The sequence below is a fragment of the Ambystoma mexicanum genome, chromosome 3p, assembly GCF_040938575.1.
Source record: "Ambystoma mexicanum isolate Mex_15411 chromosome 3p, UKY_AmexF1_1, whole genome shotgun sequence".
Lineage (NCBI taxonomy): Eukaryota > Metazoa > Chordata > Amphibia > Caudata > Ambystomatidae > Ambystoma > Ambystoma mexicanum.
This window is the reverse complement of record NC_090925.1, coordinates 992,932,515-992,960,302: the sequence shown is the minus strand read 5'-3', so window position 1 is coordinate 992,960,302 and position 27,788 is coordinate 992,932,515. Positions and strand designations below refer to the sequence as shown.

General features: G+C 45.7%; 1 protein-coding gene across 3 annotated transcripts in view; it reads right to left on the bottom strand.

Moving 5' to 3' along the window:
• NCOA6 (nuclear receptor coactivator 6) overlaps nucleotides 1–27,788 on the bottom strand; it is a 1,612,994-nt gene that overhangs the window by 698,444 nt on the left and 886,762 nt on the right. The gene's annotated exons all lie outside the window — the stretch shown is intronic.

Below are 27,788 nucleotides of genomic sequence, written 5' to 3'. Positions count from 1 at the left end.
CACGCATGCATGACCTTGGGGAAGAAACCTTTCAGGGGAAGCCCAATATTGCAGCACTAAAGGTTGCCTACACGACTGCCAGCCCTCCAATAAGCAGTGGAGGCCCCAGTGTGGGAGATCGAAGCCGAGGATACACTCAGGAGAACACAGACATATGGGAATGCACCAGTAATTGCTAGCCCACCCATGGGTTAATACATCAAACGCTGCAATGTGTACAACACATAAAAGTGTAAGTGGCCACCTCTCAACATTACACACAGACGCTAGCCGTCACGACAGGGACTGATAGCGATGTCTACCTGCAGAGCACAGTGTGCGTACCACATCGCCAATATTAAAGCCTTGGAATAGAGGAAGCAGCTTCCACTCAGCACAGGCTGGCAACCAGCAGTATAGAGGTGAGGCAAGTATGGAACCAAGAAGGGGCTAACAGACCGGTACTGGGGGACCCAATCATGGCGTCCAAGCCTAAAAAAAAAAACAGGTCCAAGCAGCCCACTTTGGACAAGTACGCTAAACCAACACACTCAAATGGAAGCACCATGCCAGTGGCCCCAACACTACAAGGAGAGCAGGAACAAATGAAGGGGGACCAACAGGTCCTAGCAGCAATAGCAGTCTTGAAGATCTCATTAGAATCTAAAATGGATGCCATCAGCCTAGACGTGAACCTCCTGAGGCAAGGTGTCCGGTCTCTCGCTGAGCGCACTGGAGCTCTTTAAATGGAGGTTGCAGTAAACGCGGTCAGCCTGAGGGCACCTCAAAAGATGTAGCAATACTGAAGCAACAATTGAGGAACCTAGAGGGAAGAGTCAAAGACGCAGAAGGGCGTGCCAGACGAAACAACGTTCGAATCATAGGACTCCCTGAAGGTGAAGGAGTGAACCCTACTAACTTCGTGGCAAACATGCTGCTGCAAGAAATTGGCCCAGGAACCCTCACTCAGGGTTTTACAGTAAAAAGAGCGCACAGGTCCCCGATGAGGAAACCACTGCATCAGAAACTAAATTATAAAGACGGAAAAAAGATCTGTGAACACTTCCGGAAAGGCAGTACGATACAGAGAGCATTAGCCAATATTACAGCATACCCGGACTACATCTTGCAAGTACAAAAACAGAGGCTGCATTTTACATCAGTTAAGAAGAGGCTGTGGGTGGCGAACCTCAAATGCATGCTGCTGTACCTGGCAAGGCTGAAAATCAAACAAAAGTCGAGCCTTCTTCTTTGACACACCTGTGGATGCACACACGCGGATGGACATGGAAAATGTGCAAACTGAGGCAGACTGTCAAATGGTGGCCAAAGCGGACACATGTTGAGGGAACATCAGGTGATCTGTAAGGATGTGACCGGGCAAACGAGAGACTGTAGCAGTAAGCGACCCCTACAGAAAGAGGACATAGGCACCAACACCTCTATAGACTGCAGGAGCAATCAGCGTAGACTCTTTAGTCAGGAGCACATTGCAAGGAAGCGTCCTTCACCTAAAATGGTTTTTCGGACACTAGTTGTTACGTATCCGCCTGCTGCACTCCAGGCACCAGGGTCAAGCAACTGGGGCAGGAGTGAGAAGTGGAGATGCCTGAGCACAAGGTACTGAGCTGGCCAATTGTTGGGGGTTGGGTTGGGAGGGTACAGAAGTTGGGGTAGTTAGCTGGGAGTTAGCTTATAGATCCACATAGGATATGTATGATTATGCACATCAGACTGACAAGTCATACAGTAGATATTATTTGTGATGGGTGAACTTAAAATAGCCACCTGGAATGTCAGGGGGCTAAATAGTTATATTAAACGAAATAGGATAATGACATACTTGCGCCGCCAAAAAAATGACATAGCACTCCTACAGGAGACACTTCACAAGGGAGAAACTAGCCACCCTTGCCATGAAATGGAATGGCACAACCCTGGGCTTGCTGTATTCGGCATACGCCAGAGGGGTTTTCATATGGGTGGCGCCGTCTGTACCATTCAGTGTCAAGACTTAAGGATAAAGAAGAAAGGATGATTGTAGTAGAAGGATGTGTGGAACAGAGGGCTCTGTATTATTAACACTTCTGCACCAAACCATGACACAGCAGCCTACTTCCGCTCGCTATACCCCCAAATTGGCCCATATAGAGATGGCACATTGGTTTGGGGGAAGGAGACTTTAATAGTATGTTAAACTTGATAGATCAGATAATAAACTCACACCAGGCCCCTTCAGTCAAATCCTTGAATACACTGTTGCAAGCATTCACACTATCCGACATATGGAGGGCCCTGCAGCTGCATGTCCATTTCACGGCCCCAAAAGACCTATACACCAGACTAGACTATGTCTTCACAGGGGAAGAAACCCTAGGTGAATTCAAAACAGTAGAATATAAAGCACGAGTACTATCGGACCAAGCAACGCTGATAGTCACATGGCAGATCGTTCCTCCTAGGGCACGTATTCCGACCTGGAAGCTCAGAAGTGAATCCCTGAAAGATGCAGTGTTCCGGGAACATCTAAGAGAGGGCGTGAAGGACTATTTCAAAAACACAGGGAGTGTAAAATCAGCCGGGACATTATGGGAGGCCTTCAAAGTAGTGATTAGGGGGATGGCAATAGCTAAAGTGAAGGGGATGCAAGCCACGATAGAAAGACTTACACAAGGCGGAAACTACACTAGAAGCCATAGACTGCGCAGAAGACATGTCCAGGGAACGGGCCCTGGAATGTATCCGTCTGAAGCAGGAGTGCATGAAGCACTGGGATAGATTAGGCACACTGAACTATAAGAAATACGTAGAAAGGCAACATGCAGAAGGGGATAAGCCAAAAGGTTTGCTGGCTTGGCTATATAAAAGCAAATCCAAGCAGGATATGATGCGGGCGACTGTAGAGAAACATGGGGAGGTATATATGACACAAGAAGGCATAAAAAAATGTTTTCACAACTATTACAAGGAATTCTATGCAGAGATATCAGAAACACAGTCTAAGATAGACTAGGCCCTAGCACAAATAGATCTCCCAAAACTAGATGCAGAGACAGCCGGTAGGCTAGAGGCTCCGATAACTATAGAAGAACTAGAAACCACTATAAGAGGGTTGCCTACTGATTAAACTCTGGGAGCAGATGGACTGGCCAGCAAATTTTATAAGGAATTAATTGCAGATGTTACGCCTCTGTTGCTAGCAATGTTGAATTAAGCACTAGACACAGGTACTCTCCCGATATCACTGAGTCAATTATCATCCCAATATTGAAGCCGAACAAACCAGACACTGACTGCAGATCTTATAGGTCTCTCTTGCTGCTTAATCAAGACGGGAAAATACTCCCAGCCCTATTAGCCAATAGGCTTAAGACTAATATCCACGGTCATGCACCCAGACCAGATGGGACACGTTTCGGGCAGGAATATTACATGTAACCTGAGGAGGTTACACCACATCATCGATCACACTTGCGGCAGCATACATCATTATGCTGTGGCCTCGCTAGATGCGGTCAAGACATTTGACTCAGTTAGATGGCCATGGTTGTTCGCGGCGCTGAAGAATTTCGGCATGGGGCCCACATAAATTAAATGGGTATGACTGCTATATAACAGTCCGGTAGCAAGAGTTAAGACAGGCAACCATATCTCAGACCAATGGTCGCTATGAAACGGCACAAGGCAAGGTTGCCCATGGTCCCCTATGTTGTTTATATTGGCCTTCGAACCCTTAGCGGTGTATCTCCAGAAGGAGTATCAAGATGCAGGCATAGTTACACATGGCACGAGGAACCCGTTTTCCCTATACGTGGACGACATGCTTTTATACCTGCAGCACCCGGACACTAACCTACCTTATATTAGACCCTTCAGGTATCACGATTAGCACACATAAATCTTGCTTATTCCCCTTGGCAGGGTATAAAGGGAAACCTCTGAACACACTGCCAGTGCTGCCGGTTAAGTGGGAAGTGAGCACATTTAAATACCTGGGAGAAGAAATCTTCTGCGACCCCAAGACAAAACACATACAGAACACACAGAAGGCGGTAGATAAAGTAGAGAAATCCATGGTCTTCTGGGCTAGACTACCGCTCTCGCTGATGGTTAAAGATGGTGGTGCTCCCGAGGCTCCTTCACTTTTTCACTAACGTCCCGTACGACATACCTAAAGGCTTCTTTAAGAAACTGGACACTACGCGTCGTAGATTTTTATGGCAGAATTCGAGATGCAGAATGGCACTAACGAAAATGCAGAGACCATACGACCAGGGGGTATAAAAGTGCCCAATGTTGAAGCATACTTCATCACGGGCCAACTTCAATTTGTTACGAACTGGCTGTCAGATGAACAGACCCAAGACACACTCTGTTGCTACAGCCAGCATGCACCCCATTTTTTCTAAAGGGGGTGATATGGACCCAAGTACCACATGGCCCGAAAACCCTGCTGTTGCCGACACTGGGTAGGACGATCTGGCGTAGAGCTTGTTGCTGGCTAGAGAAACCCATCCTACTCTCCTCAGATCCCATTGGTAACATTAAAGGTGGAGGACCCACAGTTGAGATTAAATGTGAAGTAGTATTGGGAACCCACGGGGGTAGAGACGGTGGGAGATTTACTACAAGAGGGGAGGCAAATGGACTTCAGAGCATTCACCTCAGCAACTGGTTGAAATGAAGGGCAACACATAATATGCTTCACTCCTCACTAGGCTAAAGCAGAAATGGCCGGAAACATGCAGGGAACTACAGCAGGATGAAACAATAGAAACACTTGGTGATATTTCAGAAGGAGGACATGCGGTATCGAGAATATACGAGTTATTGATGTTTCAGAGTGGGGATATGCTTGCGCAGACCCGGCAAAACTGGGAAGCAGATCTGCAGGACCTATTGACAGATGGAGACTGGGGTAGAGTGATCGCTTATCATAAAAAAGTGTCCAGAAACGCGAAACTTCAGTTAATTCAGTTATAGATAACCCATTGGGCGTATTTAAACCCTAAGAAAATCGCAAAATTTTTCACGGCAATAAAAACAAACCTGCCCAAAATGCAGATTGATTCATGCGAATCTGGTACACATGTTCTGGGCTTGTGCGAAGATCCAACAGTACTGGGAAGACATAGCTCAATCCTTAGCCAAGGCAGGTATAATATTGGACACAGTCTCCCACAGCCTGTATGTTTGGCATTTTTGCACGACCGAAGCAAGCAAGACATGTCAGTAAATTGAAAGACCTAGCATATATCCTAGCAAAACATAGGATAGCGATGGGTCGGAAAGCACACAAGGGTCCGGAAGTAAGTCTGTGTTGGAGGGATCTCCAAAAATGGTGGTTGGCAGAGACCTCAGTGTCACAAGAGGCGGCCCAGCGAGGCCAAGGAGAACAAATTAGTGATAATCAAGTGGTAATGAATGCCCCATTGTAATTGACGGAATAGAGATAGATAGAGATACTCAGTACAGTCTGATGGAATGTGTTGGGAACTAACGCATGTGGAATAGGCTAGAATGTGGGTGGTGGAGTTGGGGGAAAGGGAATACGCAGACACAATTGGTTGCATATTGCCATGTGTATGCATATGTAAGTCTGTAAGTTACACTGTTAATAAAAATAAAATTTGTTTAGGAAGATGTTCCTTAAGAAAAAATGGGAAGAACTCCAGCTAGCGACTAGGATGAAAACCGCATCTGCCTTTTGGAAGATAGTGTTCGCATATAACAAGCGGTCGTTTTGTACCGCTGCGCCAGGTATCCCAGAGGAAAGTTGGTTCTCGCATTTCAACTCACTTTATCAGGACTCCGGAGCACAATTATTGGCCAATGCTGAACCAATGGGATGAGAGGCTATGTTATCACATTATGTATTGGTTATCTCCCTAGAGGAAGTAATTGGCTCACAGAAGAGGGGGAAAGTGCCCAGACCAGACGCAATCCCGAGGGAACTCTTTAGTACTGAAAAAAGAACATGGGGCCCTGTTCTACAAAATCTGTTTTCAAAAAATATCACGAGAACCCATCTTATACCCGAGTGTAGGTGAAAAAGGGGGATAAAGGTGATCCTAAAAACTATAGGCCTATATCTTTAATTGACGTCGCTTCTAAGATTTAAGGGAAACATTTTATTAAGAACACTGGAGGCTTGGATCCACAAAAGTAATGTTCTCTCAGATGTGCAGGCAGGTTTTAGGCCGGGCATTGGCCCGGTGGACCAAGTATTAGGCTATCTCTACTTAGGGATAAATATGTGAGACTTAGGAACCAAAATCTCCATCTGGTATTTATTGATTTGCGTGCAGGCTTCGACTTAATACCTAGAACCAAGTTATGGCTGCACCCGTTTCAAATGGGGGTCCCCGTTAACCTGCGGGCAGCCATATGTAGCCTGCATGTAGGAACTTACGCCCATGTACGCATTCCGGCGGGCAAAGGCCTATCCAAGCCCTTACCAGTCTCTAGGGGCATTAAAAGCAGGCGTGCATTGTCACCCCCACGCTCTTCAGTTTATATATAAACCAAATTGCTGAAGAGATTTCCCAATGTGACATGGATGCCCGTATGTTAGGAGGGAGGAAAACTGGCATCCTGTTATACGCCGACGATGTGGTCCCGATTAGTGAGGTATTCAGATGGCGCTAAACTTGTTAGCCATAATATCAGCAAGGTTGGGTCTTGTAATTAATTTGAACAAAACCTTTGCTTAAAAGACGTGGGAATTTGCTCGGCCCAATCCGCCTGGAGCCGGTTGAAATCGAGAGAGTTGCATTTTATGACTATCTGGGAGTTCGTCTTGATGAACATCTTGGGGAAAACAGATAGAAAAATCCATACTTAACTATTCATGGCAGGGGCAGCAGTGCAAGGTTTCATAAATCATTATGGGGGTAATGCAGTGTCTCAGGCCATGGAGGTTCTAAGGACTTGCACAAACCCATCTGCTATGTATGGTGCTGAAATCTGGGGCCACTCTGATCTCGGTAGGATGGAGCAGAGGAAAACGGCAATGGTGAAAGAACTCCTTGTCCTCCCAAGGAGTGTAACATCTCTACATTTAAGATTAGAGCGGGGGGGTGGATGGCCTTGCTTTCAACGCTAAGCTCTGACCCTTAATGTACTGCTATAAAGCGTGCACCTCACCCGCCCTTTGGACCTATAAGGAAGCCCTCTTTGATGTACTTGCGCAAGAAGGCACTAGAGCTCTTCCATGGGTTATGTCTCAAACCTCACCAGAAAACTCGGCCTACCCCCTATGATCACACTTGAATCCTAGGACCATACGGTAGCAAGAGACTGCATCAAGCAGAGATACAGGGACTGGTGCCTGGCACTTCGAACAGGCTTCCATGTCGTGGTTTTCACCGAGGCACCACATTCTCGGTGCGGATCCGTGATCGACATTTTGGAACCGCAGGTTTTACATTTCTTGAACCCCGACGCGGGGTAGTCTTGGTTGACAATGAGGACATCTCGAATATCTTCTTCACAATAACTGCGTCACAGAACTATCGAGGCGCTCTGAGTCTCCGAAGCAACACGTACTGCGGGAAAACTGAACTGAAGCCAACGGCGCCACACGCGCTACTTGTATACCCGATGACGTCACCCTCGATGGAGGCCTTCGAGGGACCTCGACGCGACGACATCGACGCACGGCACCGCCGAGAAAACATTTCCGAAGCAGCCAAAGCTGGATAGAATACATCTAAGATGAGGAATACGTTGGAGGACACAATCCATTCAAAGGCTTTTCAACAGGGACATACGACGAAACCAAGATAATTTACAAAGAACAGAGACATTGAGCAGCAGACAATGATATGACGCCATTAATTATACAAAAAATGTATTACCAACTAAAATAGACCTGAGAGAACCTGATGGGACATCTACACCGATACACGAGACAGTGGACTCTATATATATCAAGATCGATACATAAGGTACAATTTGAAGATCAATCGAGTGGACCCATCAAATTCGAAAAAAAGACAATCCTGAGTTATGGAATTCCAGGATGGCAGCAGAAAGAGAGCGATCTAATCTGACATACCACAAATGTCAATGTGATACAGAGAGAAGAGCAGTGCACACCAATACCGACGACAATGGTAGAACTACAAAATGTGCTCATGTCAGCACCAAGCCATGCTCTAACTGCTTTTCTCAAACTATACGAAACACTAAATGATACAATGAGAGACCAGGGAAAGTTACTCGCCTTAATCCATACTAAACAGATCTTTATAGAATCTTTTGCAAGTTAGATTCAAACCAGACTAGATACCGAAGCTGAAGCCACATTTCAATGGCAGACTTGACTTTGACATTGCGAGAAATGGCAGAGCGCTAATGACAACAGCCTTGATCGAGATGATAAATAATAAACAGGGAAAATCCAGAAATTAGAACAACTCAGAGAGAGAACTATTAAGGCCACGAGACATCACCTAAACGAAAGAATTCCAAGGCCCCAATGATCAAGGGAATAAAGGAATCCTAGACACACGGCCTATCGATTCAACAGCAACAGATGATACTAATAAAACCCCTGCTCTTAAATCCCCAATATTAGATCGGACGAGAAAAGAGATAGTGGAGGATAAACAAATCACCCACCTGTGCAAAAATACCAAACCAAATTGAATGCAGTAAATGAACAAAGAAATAGCGAGCCACCACAAAAAAACCTACAACAGGATGCCCAACCCCTAGCAACTGATAGAGACCTTCCCGATCTTTGATCAGATTAGGAAAGACCCAAAGCCTACAAACATGAAGATGGATAAAAAACAGGAAAAGAACGAAAGACAGAAGAAAAAAAAAATGAAAATGAAGAGAGGCTTGCGGGCCTTCTTAAGAAACCTGACAATACCAGCGATCCCCAATAAACAGCAGGTACAACAAAACAAAAAATAAGGGATATGGAAAAAAGACCTCTACGCAAACCAAGACCTAGAGACAGCATCTAATGATTGCCTACAAGGGCAAACGTTGGAAGAACAAGAGCAAAATGAACTAATGATGAACCTGTCGACATATTCAGAAGGAATGTCCCAAAATACAATAGAATAAAGTATGATTATTCAAGAAGAAGCATCATTGTATATCATTGATGAATATGAAGAAGGTCACACCATGTATAAAGAAGTTGATGTCCTCTCCTGTGAAGATATCGCGGATAATGAATTCGATCTGCCAGACGATCGAACTGTGAGCTCCAATGAGACATCCCAACATGACCGTAATTCGACATATCCTAGTAGAAAAAGTCTGCGAAACTTAAAGAACGAGCTTCCTAGAATCCCCAAACGATCTGACAAAAGAAACGCACAACAATAGCAGGAATAAAAGTATGAAAAGCGATTACGCTTACCAACCATCATTGATCTACAACCCAAAGCCCCAGCGAATACACTACAGATAGAGCGATTGAAGGACAAACATGAGACTAATCTTGAACAGAACCAACTTCCTCCGATTATTGCATGCAATATCGACACTGTGAACCATCAAATCGGAGGATATTAAATTAGTTGAATTTCCACATGAGAAAAGAACGGACAGAGTAGAGATCCAATTCAAATCACGACGTGTATCACTCAACTTATCCATCAAATGAAAAAACATATGATGAATGTACTTATGAGAAATTAAGAAGAAGAAACCAAGATCAGAACTCCACTCTAACAGAGCTATATACTCATGAGCATGAACAGAGTTGAGCAAGAAGTGGAACTAGATCCCCAAACAGGCTGGAAGGAATAGCTGGACAAAACCAACAGATAAAACAATAAACAAATTATTCTCAAGAAAAGAGAACTCTGTACAAATCTAAAAGCCACATGTACAACGAGACAGGATGAAGCAAACAAAGCCTCCAAAGTGCTTAAACAACAATATAGGATCTGGATCAAAAATACAAAAGCAATCATCGCTCAGAATGGCGAAGAACACATGTTGCATGCTATGAAAAACAAAAGTTTCAGAGACTTATGGACTCTGATTGATGGAAACCATCAGCAACAACAGTGCATGATTCTAGATGTGCCTGAAACAGAATGGGTATCCGATTTCTCTACTGTATACAAAGAAAGAAAGGATGCACAGAATAACTCGACAACCAAAAGATAAATGGAATATTGAATGGGACTACGAAGAAATAGCGAGCCTAATTAACCAACTAAACAGCTCCCGGGCCCCTGGCCCAGATTACCTTAGCGACACCATCCTAAAGCGGAAGCCAGAAGCGTGGGCAGACCTATGCCTGCAGATGTTCACTCTAATTTCAGAGCACAACCATCTGCCAAAAACATGGAAAGCAGCAACCCTGATACCCATCTTCAAACATGGCGATAGAAAGCTACCTTGCAACTATCTCCCAACAGCTCTGCTTGACCCCTTGGGAAAGGTTTTTGCCGCTCTACTATTAAGAAGACTGAGTGGGCCAAGCTAAGTGGAAGACGTGACCGACAACAAACAGGCTTCATCAAGAACGTAGGCACACATATTAACTTAATTCGAAACCTACTAAAACTAGAAGCCATAAGGACAAAAACCCCTACCCATGCAACTTTCATAGACCAACAATTAGCCTTTGACAGTGTCAATCGGTCAAAACTTTGGGAAAAATTAAACCGTTGGTGAGATTATCCCAAGATGGAATTTTGTCAACACAGATACAAACATGCAATGGTCTTAAACAAGGATGCCCTTTAGCAGCAAAACTTTTCAATCTATATACATCAGACCCAGCAGACAACCAAAACTTAATACTTGCAAATCCGCCTAAATAGAATGTGACTCCTATACCATACATCATATACGCAGATGATATGGTGATACTTGATAAAACCCAAGTAGGACTCCAAAAAAGACTGGAATGCTTGGAAAAATAATTGGAACCGAATGACCTGACTATGACATTGGCATATCATCCAACTTCAAAATCCAAACCCCTGTCAATTTTTCTAAAAGGGAAAAAATGTAATTAGTAAAAACTACCAAATATCTCGGCATTTGGTTCAATCAATCAGAGACATAAAAAGAATGGTCTTAACAACTGAAAAACACGTTCACTTTCCCGACAGGGAGTCGGTCACCCTACATAGAAAATATGGAAAATCCTCAATGAAACCCATATTGACATTCTATCGACAGAAACTGGTCGCTATTATAACATATGAAAGCGAAGCGATGGCCAACCTGCCTCGCCAAACTTGGAACCAAATAGAAGGAATATTTTGGAGAAAGATATTAACACTACCAGCTGCTTATCCGATTCTTCTGATCCGCTTCGAACTGGCCATCCAATCGGTAGAATCCATTGTAACCTGGAAGCAGCTAGACATATTCAGGAAGATCATTGCAGAAGACAAAATCCCAGCAATTGATATGCTACGGCACAAAATTAAAACATAAAACGATAAAGTCCTAATTATTTGGAAAGAAACTTGTTTGCAAATATTGAAGAAAGCAGACTTAACGATTGAGATGCTAGTAAATCGACCATTGGAGGAAAAAAAACGAATACGATGATTGGATCAAAACTATGCAAGAGAAAGTGCAGTATCATCTTTCCATAAACTCAGATCTAGAAGTAAGAGCATTAAACCAACTGCCGCAGTATTTGACCATCTTCCCAAACCGACAAATGAGAGATACCTTTTGTCGGCTACAACTCAACGTTCTACCCACACGAGAATACTTAGTCAAATCTAAACAACTACGTGATACAGAGATATACTGCCGATTCTGCAAAAAACTGAAACAAGTGGAATCGAGCTATCAGATCATTATGGAATGTCCTGCACTTAGTGACAAAAGAAAAATGTTTGGAAATATGATACCCATAGAGAGGATCCAACACGGATTAAAAGAACAATGGTCAAAGATAATATTAGGAACCAACAAAATCCTCATCTTCAGGGTCATCCAATTTTGGCACAACATAATGAAAGCGGACTCAAATAGAAATTATGCTTGCTTTTTTATTTCCTTCCCTACTTTTCAACAAAGCAACTGTGATTATATATAGAACTGTTGAATTATAGCTGGACATTTTACAGAATGTATAAATGAAAAGTTTGTATGCAAACTATATCATTTAATTAAAGAAAGAAAATAAATAGTCGAGCTAACTTTGACAGGCCAGTAGAATTTGCAAGAGATGTTAGAAACTTTTATGTAACATTCACTTTGTTTGCAGTAAATGTCAAACAAAGGTTTCATGGTGCATGGCTGGCCTCTGGGTGGCAGCAGTGTGCCAAACAAAGCAGATTTGTAGTGACATGCACCATTGTACACAAATCGCATTTTAAATTTGTTGTCACCCACTGCTATGCGTTGAATGCATTTCTCTTAGGTTGAATAGGGAAACTAAGTTACCCGACCTGCAGGTCTGGCTGAATTTAAAAAAATGTGCAAGGCCTGACTCCTCTAATGTCTTATTTCAGCGGTACTCAAAACTGGTCTATTGTTGCTCGTTTCATGTCTTGGGTACAAATAAACAGTGACATTAACAATATTAGTAAAAAAAAGTGCTAAACAAATGGGTCTGTTTGCTAATCACAAATTCTTTTTGCTAATCACAAATTCTTTTATTAGCAATCTCTGCTAATCAATCTGTAAAAACTAATTTATGCCTCGTATTGGAACCATTACTCTCACACCAAGTACCTTACTTATGTTTAAGATGTAAGGGTATTGAATATATTTTGATAAAACTTGGATCATGTTACTCTTTATTTGGGAAGCGCCTGCAACTAGTGAATAACTGTTTATAATTCTTGATCGGGCTCTTGGTTGTGGTCCCATTCACTAGAATAGCAGCACCCGACACCAGTCCTAAATAGAAGTGGCACAGTCTGATGCGCAATGACAACCAATCTTTTCAGTGTTGAAACAATGTCAGCAACAGCAATACCGCAGAGGTCTCCATTACAACTTTTTGCAATTCTCAACACGCTCACACACAAGGAACTGGCACATTGACATTGATTCCCAAAGCAGTGGGTCACCAATGACTAGAGCCTGCAGACCTGTGAACAAGAAAGGGGTGGGGCTTGAGGCGCCTTTTATGCTTTTGCTCACCTGCAACATCTCCCCTAGGGAAAGGAAAGCCAGTGGTTGGCCAGGCAGGCCAATGGAGAGGGGAGTGTAAGAAGGGGGACAGGAAACAGGAAGGTGTGTGTTATTCAGGTGAGGTCCAAGGAGGAGGACCAACAGACAAAGCAGAACGAGGACAGTGTAGAAGAGCATGAGGGAGGATTGCTGAAGGAATGTGCAAGGTCAGGTATTGGTTGGTGGGAGAAAGTGGTACTTTTCTTTCAGTGTGCGTGCAAAGCGTGCAAGTGGAACTAAGAGTAGGGAGTGAATGAGAAGGTGACACGGTAGTGAAAGGAGAGTGAATGTAAGAGAAGGTGAGGGGCGATTATAGTGTAGGGGAAAACAGTGGAGAGTCGAGATCAGTGGGATCTAGAGGGGTGAGTAGTAGAGGATGGAGGAGAAGTAGTGTGGAGGGGAGAGTGGCATTGGTTGGATGAGGGGGAGATAGAGCGAGAGAAAAGTATAATAAGAGGGCGGAGGGAGGCACTAGAGGGAGGATCATCAGAGAGGGAGCGTGAGGGAGAGACGGCGGGTGGAGTAGTTGGGAGGAGAGTAGGAGGAGGAAAGGGATAGAGACAAAGACATAGGGAGAGGACTACAAGGGTGCAGAAGGAAAAGACCAAGTGACTCCTGGGTGCATGGAAGGCAACAATCCTTATGTTATACTGAATTGGGAAACTTAGGTCAGTGACCACCTAGATTGCTAGAGAGAATGTGTTTGCCTTTCGGTCACCACCACAAGAAACACAGCTTCTTAGATAGTACGAGTGACTGATCTCTAGATTCAATCCTGGGTTTGAGGGACGCCTGGGATAGTGAGTCAATGGACCACATTAGATGAGAGGGGGGGGGGGGCAGCGCTTGGAGCCCTTTTACTATTCTGACAAAAAAACATGAATTGTCTTCGAGAGTTGGTGTGTTCTTGGGGCCGCTAGAATCGGAAACAGAAATTGAAATCTGTGAATATAGTCTTTCACACTACAAATAAAACCTTAACTCACAGTACACCACTACTGCACAAGTTACTGGAAATAGAAGGTATTTATCATCAGAGGTATACCATACTTAAAATGAGTTTCATGAAGTAGTGGGATGGTGCGAGTTAAAGTTTCATTTGTAGCGTGAGAGACTATGTTTCATATACACTGTTTCTTGCAATCTTCAGTTTGGTATATCCAAAGTTTGTAGACTTTACATTTTATAAATAGTAACCATTACTTTCTAAATGTGTAAAGTATTCTGTTTAATTGTTGCCCTATGAAATGGGGCAATTGCAATTTACCTTAGTTGGCCACTGATCATACATTTTCCGATTTTCAACATAGATCTTGATTTTCTTTTCATTTTACACAATTTGGAGTACAGAAGAATGCTGGTAGGGCTAGTGGGAAACTCTCCCTATGCACACATGGACAGAAAGCAAAGTGTCAATTGGCTTAATGGTTCACTATAATTAAATAGGCTTACTTGAGCATGCCTGGTCCTTTTCCATTAGAGAAACGGTTTGAAAGGACAAAAGCATAACATTTATGACCTCCGCTGCATTTGTATTTTCAGTTTTAAATGGTGTGCAAGCAGAGGCATTTAAATAAAAAGCACTGAAACGTAAGGGTTGGCGTACCATTAGGGGCAGTATGCACTATTGCTCATACAGCAACCAAGAAAGTGGAGCGTCTGAAAGAAGAACTACAGCAAGCATCCCTGCTGGGCCTCTCAAAAGTCAAGAAACTATTTAGGTGTTTGAACGCACACACAGTTACAGATATATCAGAAAACCAATGATAAGTTTACCCGAAGAGGAGGGGAAATAAAAAAAAGGTTTTGCAGGGCAATAGTTTTGCCTAATAGGTGTACGTAATGTGCAGGCATTTGGTAGGGATTCACCATTTGCGATCATAATCATATGTGCTGTGACGAAGAGACATGCATGGTCACTTTGTAAGGAGGGCAAACCACTTTTTACGATGATACACCGGCAAGGAAACAGTCTCCCTGCCAATCATCCGAGTCTAGACACCATTCCAACAACAACTTCTTCCCATATGATGTAATGAATAATTGTCGCCCCCACATTCCCCTAGTAAGTACTGAGACAAGGAAGAATAGAATTTCTTTAAGTGAAGATCCCTTTCCCAGTACTGTGATGAGGAGGCCCTCCATTGACCCACAAGGGAACCGAGAGATTGGCACTGGGATGAGGAGGAGTGTAGGCATAGAGAGTGCTCTTGAGAACCATTTTGAGCAGTCTAGTTGTTGCCGGCTGCTCATTGGTAAAAGGGGAGTAGAAATAGAGGGAAACCAGAAATTGTCGTCAAGCCCTCCCTGAAGGAACTACAAGTGCAACTGGCCGGTGAACAGAAGGAAGCTGTCTGATCTTGAGGCAGAAGTGAGAAGGCACCAGAGGGAACCAAAGTTCAAGAACTACTTAATCAGTGAAGGAGAAACTCCTGGTGTTCCTAAAAAGGGGAGAATGCGGGAAGGAAGCCCTGTTACCCCCAGGAATATGGCTAACAGTGCTGAGCTGCTACAAGCCCCCAAACGACCACAGGGACTGGTGGAGTCCCCACAGCAGGCACACATGAAGACCAGAAACCACTGTAGACCAAGCAACCGGGTAAGCTGGTTGTCGGGGAGGCACTGGGGCCCCACAGTAGTGCTGAAGAAGTAGAAGTCGAAGCAGACATTGCTGAAAAACAGAGTAGGCGAGTCTGGGACTTGCACCCATTTGAAGAGTGCATCACGCTGCATCGTCATAGTCAGAGTCAGAGTACCTGGCAGGGTAGTGCATCAGGTTGGCTGTGATATCATCAGCAGTAGATTGACATGGAGAGGGGAGTCACTCGCCTGGTGTTGAAACCTTGAGGAAATAAGCCAGGAGGAGGGCGACATGCTCTTGACCAGTGATTATTTGTGAGAATGAAAAGCCCCTCATTGAATAACTGGAGGGCACGACAGTCTGGGAGTTGAGACCATCTTTGAGAACTTTTGTGTGGCAACAAACCAGGGGAAGGTAACCATCCCGTCTGATTTAACTGGAACTTTACAACTTGGAGAACTGTCAGGAGGAAGCAGGCACTCCCGAACTTTAGTTCTGGATCTTCTTTGACAAAGACATTAGTAGTTTTGGTTGAGGTAGGGAAACCCCTCTTAGCTTTAGGGCAAGCTAGGAGTTTCACCAACCCCTTTCAACAAATGTTTGTAGCAATCAAAATGCCACCTCTGTGTCTGCTTCTGACCACTTGCATACCATATACACTTTTGTCAATAAACATCCAAGCACTACACAGACAGCTCATAACCAGATGGGAAGTGTTCTTGGCACACTTTCCATCATCCAGGTGCATCATCAATGTCTAATTGAAGGTAACCATCATGGCCCCGTGCTCAGCCCAACCTCCTCCCTTCTTAACAGGAGTCTATCGTCTCTCATTAACTTCCTCCCCTCTCCTGCCACGCCTCAGTCTTCCACCCCCACTCTTTCTGCCCCCTCCAGCAGTGGTACCTCTCACCCATGCCCCCCCACCCCGTTCGGAATACCTTTAAAGGTTGCAACCATCTTCACTTAGCTACCCTCAATTCTTGCTCTGCTGTCAAACACTCCTCCAACATCTCTAACTTCCTTGAAGACTTTGAACTCAACGTCCTCACACTCATCGAGACGTGGTTCAATGGCAGCTCTGTCACTGCTTTTGACACTCTACTTCCTGAAGGCTACAAGATCCTCTCCAAATCCAGGCCTAACCGGTGTAAGGCAAGATTGTATGCAGTACTCTGTGGAAGACTGCACCAGCCCTGTCCTCTTGGCAATAGTTAACCCAAACATTGGTATACGCATGTACTACACAAGTTGGTAGAGTGACTGAGCAGCCAGGCTTATATCTAGAGGGGCCAATGTGAGCTGTAGGGTAACAACAGAGTTTCACAGTGACAGGTCTCCAAATAACACTACACTCAAGGTTTCTTGATTAAACTATTATTTATTAATTTTACAGTCAGTTTGAATAAGCCTTCTTTGGAAGGGAGCAAAGACGGAACACTTAAATATACTTCAAAAATACACACTCTCAGTTTCAATAAATCAGTAGATAACCATTTGGGATGGCACACAGACACTTCCGACACCCTGAGATGACTTAAATAACTAGGACACTGGGGCATTGATATATCACTGGTACATTTAAAGCAATACCGAGTTTGGTGTCAAAAGGAAAAGGTTAGGGAATGAAACAATGGTTAACAACTAAGTACTTTTGAAGCCCCTACCCGCCCCTCCAATGCAATGTAGATTAACCCTTTCCCAGCTATACAAGTAAAGAATGTATGACTTTTTGGAGGGAAACACAAAGCCAGAGGTCAGAAGAGTCTTCAGGGAACCATGATAGTCGATGTCACTTGAGCAAAGTCTAGGGAAGCCGAGGCACTTCTTGAAGCTAAGTAAAAAGTCTTGCACAATGTTAGAGATGTTTGAAGAAAATGAAATCACTGTTGGCCCACACGCTGAGAGGCTTGTGAGGGGCAAAGCTGCAAGCAAATCTTGCAAAAGGCAGCAAAGGCAAGTATCAACTGAGAGCTAGCAATGCTACACAACACTAGGTAAGTACCCCTCAGATTACAGTACCTTAGGTCTGAAGAAATGTGTTCCAGGCGGCTTCTGTTCCTGTTGTAGTATGGCAGATCCTGTTGTTCCTGGGCCTCAGTCGTGGGAACAAGAGGGAGGACGTCTGGGGACTCCTGCACTACGATTAGAAGGTCAGTGGCAGCAATGGGCAAACTTCAGATCAGCGGTACATCACGGTTTCAGCTTTTTGCGAATAGCAGCATCACTGCCGTTCTCGGATACCTGGTGGGCTTTTCTTGCTTCTGGGGTCCAACACTCTGTTGAGGCGGATCAGGCTTGGTTAGTCCTACTTCGAAGGAGTCCGGAGGATCACCCTGGAGCTCAGGTCTGACTTAAAAATGATACACTCGATTCTGGTGTTCCTCTCCCTGGCACTCGGTTCCTGCAGCAGCAAATGGAAATACAACCAGCAACAAGATGATTTCCAGGTCAGTTCGTCTCGGGGTCGATTGGTCCCACCAACTTAAGGGGAGAAGTCGTCCTAGCAGAGCTTCTCTAGTCGAAGAGAATTCAGAACTTCGGCACTGCAGCAGGGCTTCACTGGGCAAACCAACGGTACAGGAGTTGCAGAAAGTGTCTCTTCCGGATTCTTCTCCGGATTCCTTCGTCCAGTGGTCGACTATGCCTTCCTTGCAAAAGACCTCGCCCTTTATTATGCAAGTCTCTCCCATTCATTTGCAGCCTAGCTGTCACTCACACAGCAGGGTGGCTGTCCTCCAAGGAAAGCCAGCCGGCTAATCACCTTTGGGTGCATTCCTGTAACCAAGGAGACTAAGCACAAGGAGTTTCGGGCACCTCCCTTGCTTTCTGCCTCCCAGACACGCTGGAGCCAGAGGCGGGCTTCACCAGTGAACCCCACCAAAGAGTAAAGAAACAAAGGGACCAAACCTGGTTTGGCACACAGAGTAAATCTCAAGAAGGACCTTTCCAACAAGAAATGGCGAAAAAAGAAGACCGGGGCACCATTGACAAAATGGGCACCCATGCGGGCTTTACTGCAGCTGCAATTGCAGCACGCGGTAGAAACACACAATGGTAGGAAAAAGTAAACCACTGCCACCAGACATTAATTGCAGAAAAGATAACATAAAAATGTTACATAAGAAAGTAGACAAAGGGGATACTAAGTAACCCCTCCAGCACGCTCTGTAAGATAGTGTGTGCAGGGTCTACAAAGTTACAAAAGGTAAATAAAGTCAATTTCATTTTACTGCTCTTGGAAACAGTAGTTTAACCAAGAGAATGTATACTCTGTGGGAAATCTGAAGGACTTCCCTGTGCCACTGCACTGAAGGAGCTTTGTGTCACAAAGTAAAAAGAGATGCCTATGGAGTTTGTCAGACTCCAAAACCAAAGGAAAATCAAAGAAAAATACATGAGAGAATGGGGAAAAGGTCTCACTCTCTCCAGGATAAAAATGTAAAGTCCTAAAGTCCAGCAAAAGAGCTGGGGGTCTCGAAGGTAAAAGGGAATTAGCACATTTCTGAGAATTCTCTCTAACACCCGGCATGGAGGTGGAGTGGCCCTTGTCTTCCCTATATCGATCCCTGCCTCCATTATATCTATCCAATCCTTCGTATCCTTTGAATGTCTTGTCTGCAAGCGTTGCATCTCCCCTACCCTGCCGATCACTCTCGCTACTACCTGGGCTAGTCTTCCTCTTCCTATCGGAGGCAGCTGACCTCACCTCTTCTCCTTCTCAGAGATTTCAATATCCATCTGGACTCTCCTGAGTAAGCCTTACCCTTCCGCAACCTCTGACTCTTTCTCCCTCACCATTCTTCTCTCTGGTCCGACTCACTCAGCCGGGTACACTATGGATGTGCTCATCTCAGCTGACCTCTCACACTTTAACCCTCTCAGTACTCCTCTTTCTTGGTCTGATCATGCTCTCCTCTCCTCATCTGGAGCTTCTGGGCTCCCTGGCTAAGTCTCTTCCCGCACTGCCAGCCTCCTTCTCAGCCCTCTGACTGATGAAGCGAGTGTTAGTTGCTGCCTCTTTCATTCCCCCCTCCATCCCTGCCACTGACCCTCACTCTGATTCAGTCCTGGCTAACCTTCACCCCTCCATCTCCAACATCCTTGCCCATGGCATGAGGATCCACAAAAAGTCTGCTTCCAAGTGCAACAGTTGGTATGATTCCGACCTAGCCTCACTGAAAAGCAAGTGAAAAGTTACTGAAAGAAAATGGCTGGCTTCTCGCACATCCAATGACAAACTTGTCTGTCGTCTGCTCCAAAGGCATTACAGACCCTCCATCCGGTCGAGAAGTGGGCCCATATTCAAGCCTGCATCTCTGTAGCCACAAACACGGCTGAAGTTTTCAAAATCTGTAAGGAACTTGCCAATATTACTTCAGTCTCTACTTCTCCTCTTCCTTCCCATGCCCCCTGCACGGCCCGGGCCTCCCACTGTGCAACCAAAACTCAGGACATCCGTCTTCACTCTCCTCTACTTCCCTCCCTCCTCTACCTGCACTTAGGCCTCCTTGGCCCCTCTCTCTCTCCATTCTTCCTAATCTCCTCCTTTCCCATAGCACCGTATGAGGTCACTATCTGAAAGTCTCCTCCAAACAGGTGCCTCCCTGCTCCTCTAGAACTATCCAGGACAATCTTGCCGCTCTCGCTCCCACTTTGGCTGAGTTCTGCAATCACTCTTCCGCCACTGGCTCCTTCCCAGTACTTCGCAAGCACTCCCTTGTACACCCACTCTTAAAAAAGCCATCTGTGGACCCTTCCTGCCTGGTTAACTTCCGCCCTATCTCCACTACCGGCTTCTTGGCCATCTCCTAGCTAATTCACCACACTGAATCTGTTGGCTGTCTCCACGACAACCAGTCTGGCTTCAGAGCAGCCAGAAGCACAGAAACTGCTCTCCTGAACACCTGTGAAGACTTGCTCTCAAACCTCAACTCCAACTCTCCTGTTTTCATCCTCGTAGTTTTTTCCTCTGCCTTCGACACTGTCAAATCATGCCACCCTCCTAAAATTGACTCTGTGATACTCTGGGCATTACGGACCGGGCACTGGCTTGGCTGACCTTTTTCCTTATCCCTTCTCTACCTGCGGCGTCCCTCTGGGCTCTATCCTCTCGCCGTGGCTTTTTAAGATTTACCTTGCCTCTCTTGCCGACATTATCTCTACTTTCTCTCCTCACTTCCAGTGTTCTGCTGATAACACTCAGCTCTTCTTTAAGCTTCACTCCTCTACTTCCTCTCCTTCTCTCATCCCCTATTCAGGCATGGTCTGCTGCTAACTATCTCTCCCTTAATGCCAGTGAGACTGAGATCCTTGTCACTGGTACCCTCCCCACCACCCCCTTGTGCCCACTCCCCTCGCCCGCTTGTGAGGCAAAAAACGTAGCTGTCATATTCGACTCCTCTTTCCTTCTCCCCTGATGTCGCTGACCTTGCCAAGAAAGCTCACTTTCAGCTTCACCTCCTCATAAATTTTCCTTCACCCAGAAACTCAATGTTTCTAGAGCTCTGGTTCTCTCCATGTTGGACTACTGCAACAGCGTCTTCCTCAATCTGCCACTTTCCTCCCTCCGTGCTCTTCAACTAATACAGAATAGGACTGAGACTTATCCTTGGCCTCAAGCTCAGGGATCGCATTTCTCCAGCCCTGGCTCCCGGTGGCTGCAAGGATCAAATTCAAGACCCTCTGCATCATCCACAAGGCTTTCTGGGGACTGGGACCACGCAACTTTCAATTATCTCTCCCTAAATACCTCCCAGCTAGAGACCTTCGGTCCTCTGGCTCTAACTCTCTGCAGGCCAAAAGATTCTTCAAGCAGAGTGTGGGGTGGATCTCTTTCTTCAGCAGGAACCTCCCTCTGAAATGGCCTCCCCGCTCCTCTCAGACTTGAGCCGGAACTCCTTAAATTCCAGAAGCTTCTAAAGAACTTTCTTTTCTCCTCCTCCTCCTCCTCCTCCCCCTCCTCCTCTCTCAACATGTGGGAACAGCTCCTCGTTTTGCAGCGCGGGACGGCTGATTTCACAGTACCGCCCAGGACGCCGGACAGAACACACAGGGCCCAACAGGAGCCAGGAATGCCATAAGGACAGTCCTCATATACAGAACCCCACTGAGGGCACACAGCAATCAGTACATGCCTTGAGAAAGACCCTTCGGGTCGAAACACGTGTCGGCTGACCAAACTTGCACAGCAAGTCTCAAACAGTGTTTCTTAAAACACAAATATTTCTTATGAATGAACCACACAGGAAAAAACCAATAAAAAACGAATTTTCTCGTACTAATCGCAGTGTTGGAAATAATTATTTCGGATAATCCAAACGAGATACCCGGGAATAAAAAGACCTTTTCTTCTACCTACCAAACTGGGGCTTAGGCTAAACCCCAAAACCACTCCTGTGAGCTTGCTAAAACTCAATCACAATGCAAATGGAGTTTGCCACAATGCGTGCTGTATGTGTGCGTCACCGACCTGTACGAGTCACCCACATCAAAGCTCTGACACAGTGGCCCTATAATTGAACTTAAGTGCCAGAGGCTGTGGGCCGGACACCATTGGTCCCTGGGGCCTTAATACATTGTGAACCCCCATAGGGACACGGAATGTGGTAAGCAGAGCCATTGGGGCATGTAAAGTGCGCACACCTACATTTGTGGCCAAAATACTGCCATATAGGGGGAACCTTTCCGGTCTGCGGACTTGCCCCGCACTTGGCGGATCGTCTCCTTGTGCAGACGGGGAGTCGACCTGATCCTTCTCTGGCTTCCTGATTTCAAACTTGCTGTGGGGAAATACGCGAGCAGCGGCCAGGACATATCTAACAACGCAACGGGGAAGTGTGACTGCCTGGCACTGGTACCACTGGAGAAAGGGGCTACACTGATCAAGTACACACTCCAATAATACCTGCCTCTTATGGGAAAACAGGTGAAGAGATCTGATTGGTTGGTAAGGGACATCTTCTTTGCAAAGTCTCAGTGAAAATGACGAAAGGCGCAGGTGGGAAGAAGAAAGGTCTGATGGATTCCTTCAACAACTCGCAGACTTCAATAGCGAGCTCATCGGTACTCCCGGGTGCTGATACACCGTCGACGTCAGCAGGCAATTCCAGACAGGACCACTTATTAACAACGGTGTAAACCGGCTTCTTGTCGATAAATGTCAAACTAGATGACATAGTAGCAACAATTGGGTCACTCAAATCAAAACTGTTGAAGGAGAGCGCACGTATAACCGACAGTGAAGCCAGAATAAGGGGGACTGAAGACAAGGTAAATCAACACGACCGGGGCATAACGCACCTGAAGGGAGAACTATCCAAGATGAAAGGTAAATGTGAAGATTTGGAATCAAGATCCAGGAGAAACAGCGTACGGATTGTCGGGGTCCCGGAATTAGCCTGCAAAGGCCAAATGGAAATATTTGTGGAACCGCTTCTCAAATTCGTGTTTGCCAAGGCTTCATTCTCGGAACATTTCCTGTTAGAACGTGCTCATCGCACTCTGGCCCCCAAACCCTAAACCAGCCCCCCCACCCCCCTGACGCCCACACTATAATAGCAAGCCTGCTAAATTACAGAGACAGAGACTTCATCCTGAGACTATTATGAGAGCTGGGAACGTTGAGATACGAGGAGAGCAATATTCACATTCACCTGGATTTTGCAGCAGGGGTGCAGACCCAGAGGAGAACATATGACCCGGTGAAGAGACAACTTCGACTACTCCGCATCCCATATGCATTGATTTTCCATCGCAAAACTGCGGATTGAACAGGGAGGCAGGGTGCATTTTTTAGAAAACCCTGCAGAGGCTATGCACTATGTGGAATCTTCTATTCCGCTCCCGCCTCGGCCCAGGGATGCAGACCAGAACAGGAGCCCTAGACCTGAAGACGACAGAAGGGATCCCGCGGATTGAGTTATGAGACCCGTGATATCCTTTATGATCTGCAGAATAAGGTTGAGCAGTCAGTTGGCACAGACACAGGTTTTAGAACAGCCCGGGCTGTAGCATGCAGCTGGCGGCTGCCATGGGTTTGATGCAGCTAACGCGCCCCGGGAAAGCTCCATGAGTTACAAGGGGGTACCTCAGCCAGCTGGGGCAGATGGTGCGTGGGGACTAACTATTCATTAGTTCAGGTTTAAACCGGAGTCGGAAGTCAGTATGTCATGTGGAACGAGGGTTGGTTGTTGCGAAGAAAGGCTTCCAAGAAATGTTATAGCAATGTTGGGATGGGGGGAGACGGTGGAGGAATGGAAGGAGTTGATTGAACGAGATAATGGTCATGTTAAAAGTAAATCTATGAGTAATAAGTATACAACATCATATTTGTTGGTAGAGCTCATCGTATATGGCAGCTAAAAGACCCAAACACAGAGGATTGCAAATCAAGCTGCTGACCTGTTATGTCTGCGGCCTTAACAATCCGTTTAAGGCAAGGAAAGTTAATGCATGTGTATCAAGGCACAGGCCCCAGATATTGATGTTTCAGGAGACACATGCTCTGGAGAAAGTAAATAACTCCTATGCCCATAAATGGGGCCCTCTAAGATATTGTACAGAATATTCCGCACAGGCCAGCAGCGTCCTCACTCTTGTACATCACTCGTTGTGTCTCCTTTTTACTAGAATCAGGGTGGACCCACTGGATTGGTAGGGGGCGAGGTAGCTGGCCATCCGATTGTATTGGTCAATACTTATGGACCCAATTTGGATGATCCAGAGTTCTACCATACAATCGCCAAAATGTTGATTCCACTAGATGGGACGTGGGAGCTATGGGGGGGTGAATTGGACCAGTCCTCAGATGCTCCACGGCACTCTCTACAGCGGCACACACACTACTTCAAATCTCACTGCAGTTCCCCCTCACGGACATATGGCGAACACTTCATCCACAAAGCAAAGAATTCACGTACTACTGCTCAGTTCATGTCCCGTATAGATTTTTGGCTATTGACTCATCCATCCACGCACATTGTCCAACCAATCTCCAGTTTCCTTGGCCCTTGAAATTTCTGACCCCAGCACATGCCAGGTGATGGAGGATGCCTTCTGCTCTCCTAAGAGACCCCTGCATGACCGAAGATCTACAGGTTGAAATTACTGCATTTTTGCCATTAATGTGGGATCGGTCTGTACCCATGCAATGCTCTGGGAGACATTCAAAGTGTGGGTAAGGGGCATCATATTGACCAAAACCTCTGAATAACTCAAAAGTATTAGAAGGGAACTGGGCCAAGTTGAACACAAACTAAGGGAACACATTAATATGGTAAAGGACACAATGAGGAGACCCTTACCCAGATACAGGAGTTACTGGGTGAATTCCACAAATTAGCGGATAGAGAGGTTTTATATATGGCTGCCACTACCAGGACTCGAAGATATGGAGAAGGGGATAAAGCCGGTAGATCGCTGGTGAATCTGGTAAAAGCAGAGAATCATCGTAACTATTAAGGGCATGGATGACACGGTTAAGACTAATGATAAAGACATTAATGACACATTTACACAATTCTACTCCACTCTATAGTCTAAATCGGGATGAGGTTCCGGAGGAGGAACTCACCCGATATTTAATGGCTGTGGGGCTCCCCACACTTTCGACCGAAACTAGGATTACTCTGGAACATCCTGTAACACAAGACGAGATCGTTAGTGCCATTCGGTCGTTGGCGTCTGTGAAGGCGCCGGCTTCGGAGGGTCTGGGGATCGAACTCTTAGGAGTTCCATCAGGAGCAGGCTCCTATCCTACTAGGGGTGTGGGAGGAATCCATGGAACAAGGTACTCTCCTGCAGTCAATGCATGAGGCCATCATTACAGTGTTACTTAAACCACATCAACCCCTTCATGATGTGGCCTCCACTATAGGCACCTGTCATTAATTAATACGGGTGCTAAAATATTTGCAAAAATCCAGGCTTCAAAGCTTCTACCGGTTATGTCCCAACTGATACATCCGGACCAGTCAGGCTTTAATCCCTACAAGGTCTACTGCTTTGAATTTACAGCGCTTATTCTGAGTGATGGCACAGGTGAGTCCTCATGCAACAGCAATGGCGGCTGCTCTTAACGCCGAAAAGGCATTTGGGTCTGTCATATGGAGTTATTTGTTTTTGGTGCTGTGCTGTGCTGTTTTGGGGTCCACGCATACTTCCTGAGCTCTGTTCAACTACTGTATTCCAACCCAGGAGCTAGAGTCTTAACAAACCAAACAATGACAGGACTATTCTCACTTGGGAGGGGTACCAGACACAGCTGCCCCTTCGCTCCATTACTGTTTGCTCTCACTATCAAACCCATGGCCGCACTGGTTAGAAAGGAACATGTCACACAAAGGGATAAGAATAAACAGACCTCCCCAGATTATATCGTTATATGCTGTCGATAGTCTTCTATATTTGCATGACCCTGAACACAATCTCGCTCCCATAATGAACAACATGCATACATTTTCCCGCTATCCAGGTTATAAAATAAACAATTACAAGTCGGAACTGTTCCACATTACACCTATTACCACACAGCCATCTAACATAGGAGGGTTTAAATGGTCATCAATACATTTCCGTTACTAGGGTATCATGGTGTCGGGCGACCGACAATCCCTGTACGCAATTATGAAACCTACTTGCAAAAATTGTCTACCAAGCTACTACTATGGGCAAAACTCCCAATTTCTTTCTATAGGTGGGTGGCGTTTCTGAAAATGGTGGTTCTCCCGAAATTATTGTATTTCTTTGCCAATATTCCCTTGTGGCCGGGACGTGCTTTCTTCACCAAGCTTAAATCATTAGCCCCTGCATTTGTCTGGGGGTCTGGAGTGGCAAGAATAAATTGCCAACAACTGTCTGAACCTTATGCATGTGGTGGTCTTGAGGCACCTGATTTTGAACTATACTACCTGACATCACAGGCCCAATTTGCAAGATAATGGAATAACCCTGAAGACACAGCTACACATATACCCATGGAGAAATATGCAGCATCGCCCACAAACCTCTGCTCAGTTATATTTAGCGGAAAGCAGGGACTCCTGCACATTTGACCCTGTAAGCACTACCGTCAGTGCATGGATGAAAATCTTTGGCATGATTGGTGTAGAGGTGCCCTATAACCGCACGGCTCCACTGTGGTGCTTTCTGGGTATTTCCCCCACGTTTGATGAGATGCTTCAAAAATCTTGGGATCCCTTAAGACAATTTGAAGATAGGTGACATGTACCCCGAGGCTAAATTTGTCACTCAAAACGACTTTGTTGAAACTATAGGGGGTAAGCCAGTTGAAATTGTTGAAATATCACGGAATGCGAGCCGCATTCTGCAAGAGATGACCATCATTCTCGATGGAACCAGAGTCAGATGAATGCATAAGCACCACCAAGTCTAAACTATGTGTCTAGACTATATAGGTTAATACAGTCTCATCTTCCACCTCAATTCTATTAATGAAGCATGGGAGGGGAACGTGGGTACCACAATTGGAGATATTTGGACCACTGCTGGTTTGGGTGATGTGTGTGTGGGGCAGATCTGTCACTGGCTAGTGGGGGCTGCTGCTCTTACCTGGCTATTTGGATAAGAAGAGGACCCCTGAACCTACTCTAGAGAGATCCTGGAAGAAACTGAAGGAGCCAAGATTCCAGTCCAGCTGCGAGGAGACCGTCGACCCGTCAGAAAAAGGCTTGGCGACCAACTTCTGCTGCTGCCCTGGTAGAGCCCTGTCCTGTAGAAGATCTACAGCAGTCCTGCAAAGGAGTTGCAACCCTTGGAGTGGAGGGACCATCCATTCTCGACATTGGCACAGAGTCCTGCAAACAAGAGCCTTCGGATGTGCCCCAGGACTGCCCTGTGGCTGACCAGCTCCGAGTTTGGGCTACCGTGCTGCCGATGTTGCCGTTCCGATTTGAGGCCTTGAACATGGGGATGCTCAGCTTGTGCTACAAGACTTACTTCGGCGAAATCTCACAGTCTTAGTAGCAAGGGGACCCGAGATAGAAGGGAAAGTCTGACTGTGACAAGTGAGTCCCTTTGCGTCGCCGTGCATCTGTAGCCGTCATCTGAAATTGCTTACCTGCATCCAATCCTGTCTCCA